Genomic DNA, 8,026 nt, shown 5'->3' on the forward strand with positions numbered 1-8,026 from the left:
CTGTAAATTTTGTGTTTTGGTTTAAATTGTGTTCCAAAACCCTGAATCAACATCTTTCCAGCCTTTAGAAATTCTGAAAAGCCTTTAAAACATGCGACTGCACAATCCTGCTGCTCTTTGAAACACTAACAGTACTTCCAAATGAGCTGTTAAACAGGGCTTTGTGTGATCTGCCTTTTGGTGAAGCATTCTCGTCCTCACTTTCCAGGGCCCTATTTCAGGAAGCCGGTTTAGAAAACTCAGTGAAAAACGATACTCAGGGTTGAGTAACCCCGAACTGTCCAACTCGGAATATTCGGTTTCAGAAAGGCTGATAACAATCAGTTCAATCAACGCGGAGTTGCTTTAACCCCAAGTTAAGCGCGCGCACGAGGATGCATAAAGCCCTGATTAGTGGAGCACAGATTAAGCGAGTCACCATGGAGACGGAGGGAAAGAAGGCGCGGTCAATGTATTTTACAGCGCTTGAGGCCGAAATTCTGATGGCAGCATATGCCGATAACATGCAAATTTTGCGGGAAAAAAGTAACACAGCCTCAGCTGCGAAAGAAAGGGAGCATGCATGGCAAAACATAGCCGACAGAGTCAATGCGTGAGTGTTACTTTAAACATTGATCTAGGGATTTCCACCCATTTAACACGTTATTTTATTATCCATCCATCCATCCATCTTCATCCGCTTATCCGAGGTCGGGTCGCGGGGGTAGCAGCCTAAGCAAAGAGGTCCAGACCTCCCTCTCCCCAGCCACCTCCTCCAGCTTATCCGGGGGAATACCAAGGCGTTCCCAGGCCAGCCGAGAGATATAATCTCTCCAGCGTGTCCTGGGTCTGCCCCGGGGCCTCCTCCCGGTGGGACATGCCTGGAACACCTCGCCCAGGAGGCGCCCAGGGGGCATCCTTGCCAGATGCCCGAACCACCTCAGCTGGCTCCTTTCGATGTGGAGCAGCAGCTGCTCTACTCTAAGCCCCTCCCGGATGGCCGAACTTCTCACCCTATCTCTAAGGGAGAGGCCAGCCACCCTTCGGAGGAAGCTCATTTCCGCCGCTTGTATCCGCGATCTCGTTCTTTCGGTCACTACCCACAGCTCGTGGCCATAGGTGAGGGTAGGGACGTAGATCGACCGGTAAATTGAGAGCTTCGCTTTTACACTCAGCTCCCTCTTCACCACGACGGACCGGTGCAGCGTCCGCATTACTGCAGCCGCAGCCCCAATCCGTCTGTCGATCTCCAGCTCCCTTCTCCCATCACTCGCGAACAAGACCCCGAGATACTTGAACTCCTCCACTTGGGGCAGGAACTCATCCCCGACCCGGAGTGGGCACTCCACCCTTTTCCGGCTGAGAACCATGGCCTCAGATTTGGAGGTGCTGATCCTCATTCCCGCTGCGTTACACTCGGCTGCGAACCGCTCCAGTGCGAGCTGGAGGCCCTCACCCGATGAAGCCAACAGAACCACATCATCCGCAAAAATCAGAGATGAGATTCTGAGGCCACCAAAGCGAAAGCCCTCCGCCACTTGGCTGCGCCTAGAAATCCTGTCCATAAAAATTATGAACAGAACCGGAGACAAAGGGCAGCCCTGGCGGAGCCCATCACCCACCGGGAACGAGTCCGACTTATTGCCGGCAATGCGAACCAAGCTCTTGCAACGGTTGTATAGGGATTGAATGGCCCGTAGCAATGGGCCAGACACCCCATACTCGCGCAACACCTCCCACAGGACGCCCCGAGGGACACGGTCGAATGCCTTCTCCAGGTCCACAAAACACATGTAGACTGGTTGGGCAAACTCCCATGCACCCTCAAGTATCCTCGAGAGGACAAAGAGCTGGTCCAGTGTTCCGCGACCAGGACGAAAACCGCATTGTTCCTCCTGTATCCGAGGTTCGACTAGCGGACGAACCCTCCTCTCCAGCACCCTGGCATAGACTTTCCCGGGGAGGCTGAGGAGTGTGATCCCCCTGTAGTTGGAACACACCCTCCGGTCCCCCTTCTTGAAGATGGGGACCACCACCCCGGTCTGCCAGTCCACAGGTACTGCCCCTGATCTCCACGCAACATTGCAGAGACGTGTCAACCAAGACAGCCCTACAACGTCCAGAGCCTTCAGGAACTCGGGGCGGACCTCATCGACACCAGGGGCTCTGCCACCAAGGAGTTGTTTAACTGCCTCAGTGACCTCGCCCCCGGAAATCGGTGGGTCACACCCCTCATCCCCAGACTCTGCTTCCTCCCCGGAAGACGTGTCAGTGGGATTAAGGAGGTCCTCGAAGTATTCCTTCCACCGCCCGACAATTTTCTCAGTCGACGTCAACAGCGCTCCGCCAGCACTATACACAGTGCAGGTAGAGCACCGCTTTCCCCTCCTGAGACGCCTGACGGTTTGCCAGAATCTCTTCGAGGCAGTCCGAAAGTCTTTTTCCATGGCCTCTCCGAACTCCTCCCACACCCGAGTTTTTGCTTCAGCCACTGCCCGAGCCGCATTCCGCTTGGCCTGTCGATACCTGTCGGCTGCCTCCGGAGTCCCACAGGCTAACCAAGCCCGATAGGCCTCCTTCTTCAGCCTGGTGGCTCCCTTCACCTCTGGTGTCCACCATTTGGTTCGGGGATTACCACCACGGCAGGCACCAACCACCTTGCGGCCGCAGCTCAATGCAGCAGCTTCGGCAATGGAGACGCTGAACATGGTCCATTCGGACTCAATGTCCCCAGTCTCCCTCGGGATGCTGTTGAAGCTCTGCCGGAGGTGTGCGTTGAAGATCTCGCGGACTGGGGCCTCTGCTAGACGTTCCCAGCACACCCTCACTACGCGTTTAGGTGCACCAGGTCTGTCCAGCGTCCTCCCCCGCCACCTGATCCAACTCACCACCAGGTGGTGATCAGTTGACAGCTCAGCCCCTCTCTTTACCTGAGTGTCCAGAACATATGGTCGCAGGTCTGGTGATACGATTACAAAATCGATCATCGACCTACGGCCTAGAGCATCCTGGTGCCACGTGCACTTATGGACACTCTTATGTTCGAACAGGGTGTTCGTTATGGCCAAACTGTGATTAGCACAGAAGTCCAATAACAAAGCACCGCTCGGGTTCAGATCAGGGAGGCCGTTCCTCCCAATCACGCCCCTCCAGGTCTCGCTGTCGTTACCCACGTGAGCATTGAAGTCTCCCAGCAGGACAACAGAGTCTCCAGGTGGAGCACCTTCCAGCACCCCCCCCCAGGGACTCTAAGAAGGCTGGGTACTCCGAACTGCCACTCGGCGCATAAGCGCAGATGACAGTCAGGACCCGTTCCCCGACCCTAAGGCGCAGGGAACAAACCCTCTCGTCCACCGGGAAAAACCCCAACGTACCGGCAGCAAGCCGAGGGGATATAAGAATACCCACCCCAGCCCGCCGCCTCTCACCAGGGGCAACTCCAGACTGAGACAGAGTCCAGCCCCTCTCCAGGAGACTGGTTCCAGAGCCCAGACAATGCGTAGAGGTGAGCCCAACTATATCTAGCCGGTACCTCTCAACCTCACGCACCAACTCAGGCTCCTTCCCCACCAGAGAGGTGACATTCCATGTCCCTATTGCCAGTCTTGGCAGCCGGGGGTCGGTCCGCCAGGGCCTCCGCTCCTGGCCGCCACCCGGCTCACAATGCACCCGACCCCTATGGCGCCTCCTGCGGGTGGTGGGCCTGCGGGAGGATGGGCCCATGTCTCCTCTTCGGGCTGTGCCCGGCCGGGCCCCATGGACTAAGGCCCGGCCACCAGACGCTCGCCCTCGGGCACCCTCCCCGGGCCTGGCTCCAGGGCGGGGCCCCGGTAACCCTATCCCGGGCAGGGTAAACTGTTCCCTCGATATTCTTTTCATGGGGGTCTTATTTTATTATATTTTATTTTATTTTTTATTTTATACATTTTATTTTGTGACGTGATGTGAGCGCAGGTGCAACCCAACAGGCCCCAAACGTTCCTGGCAGCAAGTAAAAATGAAATATAAAAATATAGTCCAAACAGGTAAGGTGTAATTGTATTATGAGCCATAGTGCTTGGTCTGTTTGTCCCATGTAAATCAATTGCAGTTAGAGGCTACATTAATTTTCTTTCTGTAAGCACTTATTGAAATTATCTGAGCACATTACAAGTACATATTTGCTTACTCTGTATGCTCAAATGTGACCCCGTTATAGCCAACAGAAAAAAAGCGGAGGCCTGAAAAACAGGTGGGGGACCTCCACCACCACCACTCACAGAGGCTGAGCAGTTGGCTTCCACATTTGTGATAATGTTGGCAGCATCACATATGATCTTCACAGTGCAGAGAACACAAATTAGCATCCATTACTAATAATGAAATAATTTGTAAGTTTGAAATGCTACAGGGAACTATGTACCTGTACATTAATGCTGTGGAAAGACTTCCTGTTCACATAGTCTCCTTCATTTACTGAAGGAGCAATGATTGGAATGTGAGTGCCATCTATACAGCCAATCACGCCTGGGAACCGTGAGAATAAATGTAAAATTTAAGTAGTAGTTCAAGTATCACCACATCATGAATTAAGTTTTGTTCATCCTGATACCTGCAATTTTGTGGCATCCCTCTTTGATAAATCTTGTGGGTCTATGACCGGGGAACACCACAGACGAGTGCAGGAGACGTTTCAGTGCAACTGTAACATTCCTGACTGCCCGACAGACGGTAGCCTTGGAAACGTGCTCAGTGTCACCAATATTATACAGAAAGCTCCCGTTTGCAAAAAACCGAAGTGCAATACAAATAATATGTACAGAACTGAGAGGATGTCCGCGATGTGTCACATGAGCAATATTAGGCCTGAGGATGTTATCCAAATAAATTATGGATTGTGCTGAAAAACTGTAACGTTCACACAGAAAATCATCAGGAAATGATAAAATGCGCGCAATCACTCTCTCCCGGTGGAGAGCTCTGCAGAGAATTTGGGCTTCAACATCTACTGGCTCTTCAAGGAAGGGGCAGGCCATGTCCGACACTTCCTACAGTCAGGTTTCCGACAAAGAGGCGGAGAGAGTCGGGGTTAGTAGAAGTAAACCTGCTAGGGGGCAGGTTAGCTTCACGGAGTGTGTCATCATAGTAACTCACTCAGGATTCATCTGAACTCGCTTTGTGAAACTGAAAACCCAGAGTTTTCGTTAACTCACGGTATGCTTACTCAGAGTTTGCACTAAACCGGCTTCCTGAAATAGGGCCCAGGTCCTCAACCGTACTCCATCAATGTCTTCTGAAGTTGTTTCAGAACAAAAGTGGAGCACATAATAGCAAACACTGAACACACAACTCCCCTGTCTGCTAAGAGCATGTCTTCCTTTTTTATACCACCATCAGTGACATGAAAAAAGATTAAAACAAATCTGCGATGGTATTTTCAGATCAAGTTAGCCAATTAGTCATCACAGTGGACTTAATGCAGTCCACAATTCCTTAGGAGGTACCCAACATGAATTTAAACCAGCATGCAATTTAATTAAATAACACACCCCTCCCTCTCGGAGCTTCAGTAACACAAATTTGCATCAAAATCTTGATTAAATCAAAATTCAAGAATCGTCTTAACTGTCTGAGTTAGGTTCAGTCTTCACAGTCACTGGAAGCTCTAATCTTACCGACGTACAGGTTCCAGACCACAACTGAGGCAGCAAATAGTGATGGGTCGGTCGCGAACAAAATGGCTCCTAGAGCCGGATCTTTGAAGTGAACGATGCGAGCCGGTACAGAGAAAGGTACAGTAAAGAAAATGAGTGACACCAAGAAAAGAAGCAAAGTCTGGAGCCATTTCAATCTTTTTGTCAAAACAAAGGCAGAGTGTAGAGTCTACAAGAAAAGGATATCATATAGAGCCGGCTCCACAAACAACATGCACAGGCACCTAAGAACTGTCCACCCATCAGTGCAATGGGAAGATAAAACGCAGTCAGTTGAGTGTGATATTATTATTTCTAAATGCCAACCTTTCTCTTAATTAAAGATCTGGGCGTTCTTTTTTTCACCCTTTTTTCCATATTTTAGTTTATATTTTACTGTGTTGTGGTTTGCAGTGTTTTGTGTTGTTTCACTTTAAATTTGTTTAAAAGGAAAAAGCTGAAAATTTAAGTAGTTAAAAGTTGAAATGTATGAAATGTAAATAGTTGGTTTTTGTATTTTATAATTTATTTATTTCATTTTTTGTGGAGTGAATAAATAAAAGAATATTTACAGTGGCCCCTAGAGACAAAGCACGTACAAACTCCAAAACACAACAGAAGTGCTCCAGGATGCTAAGGGCCGTGTTGAGCTTTTGTTACCTAGTGGCTACACAAGCCAGCAAGTACCAACAATCGGATTGGGTGTGTGGTAGTAACAGGTAAATGAAGTTTGTTTGTTTGTTTTTTCAATTATTTGAAAAAAAAATATATATATATAGTTTTTTAAAAACAAAAACAATAGACATATGTATTCGATTAGTGTAATTTAAGTGATCTAGGTAGCTCTGTATCAGAAGTTCAGTTAACGCTAGAAATGTGCTTTGGAATTTCTAAGTGCTTTGGAGTTTGTACGCGTTTCGTCTCTAGGGTTCCCCATAAGTATTTATATATAAACATACATAAAGAAAACCACGTTTTTTACATTACTATTTCCTTTTGTGCATAATTTTATATTGTTGTTGATAATTAATTAAAGCAACAAATCAACCTGAAGAGCCGGTTCGGAGCCGAAAGAGCCGGCTCTTTTTAGTGAGCCGAGTCGAAAGAGCCGGTTCTCTAAAAAGAGCCGGAAATCCCATCACTAGCAGCAAATCCAAAAGTGCTTTTCTCCACAGAACCAAACTAGGCCGGTCCTGAAAAGAAGTAACTAACAGGTGTTATACTAATTCATAATGTTTATCATTTTATTACACCATGCAGGCTGCACTTCATTTACCTCAGTGGCAATATAGTGAATTAGACATGTGTAATTAATCTCGTTTGACGTATAGATAGGTGGTCTTGTTATGTATTTAACCCATGTAGAAATTCTCTGCCCACTCACAATTTGAAAATTGTGAAAATTTGTTTATGCTTTATTTTTATTTATTCCTTCTATTGTCTAATATAACTTTGACCCGTGTCCACCAGGGGTGGTGAGTGACCTGGATGGACCCAGATAGCACTTTAGCTCAGTCCTACCACTAGTTGATACTAACTTACTTATATTTTTTCTCAAGTGAATTTAGTAATTCACGTAGCAAAAGTCCCTGTCCTTGAGATCGTCACTGTCTCCTCTGGCAGAGCTTCGACACCATTCAGAGGGAGACTGGGAACATTGAGTCTAAATGGACCATGTTCAGCACCTTCATTGCTTTTTTTTTTTTTTTTTTTTTTTTTTTTTTTGCCTGTCCCGTTTGGCTCTTTTGCCATCAGAATTATTGTCTAAAGGCAAAGAAAGATGCCCACGGATTTACTTTACCAAATTGACCATCCCAGCCTTGCCATAATGGTCCATTTGATTCACCTTTTATTGTTTATTTTATTTTCACTTGCTGAATACGGGACAGAGGGAAGAGAAACAGCTGAGAAGAGGGACGGGGGAGAAGGGCAAAAAACAAAAACCAACAGAATGGGCAGCAAAAAAAAAAAGAAAAAAAGAAAAAGAAAAATGCATATATCGATCACCTGTTGAGAAAGAAAAAAGAAAACAAGCAGAAGAGAACAAGTGTAATAGAATAAACAACATCACAATGATCTATGGGAATATGACAGTAAATACTAAATATTAAACATTATTGTGCAGCACATAAGATCAACAGAACACAGTGTGCTCTGAGGTAGGAGCCAAAAAGGGTGTAGTTTGTGGGTGTGATCACCCGTGTGTACACCTGTGAGCATGGACGCGCTTGTTTTTAAAAGGTTCCTTCATGTAATGATCTGCTAGAGGGTGTGGGGGGGCCACAGCCCCGTCCTCCAGGGCATGAAGCAGGTATGGAGGCGATCAAAACTCCAGACATCCAGAGGCCCTCAGAACACAAGAGACCAAGGAAGAC

The sequence above is a fragment of the Maylandia zebra genome, linkage group LG18 (assembly GCF_041146795.1).
Source record: "Maylandia zebra isolate NMK-2024a linkage group LG18, Mzebra_GT3a, whole genome shotgun sequence".
Classification (NCBI taxonomy): domain Eukaryota; kingdom Metazoa; phylum Chordata; class Actinopteri; order Cichliformes; family Cichlidae; genus Maylandia; species Maylandia zebra.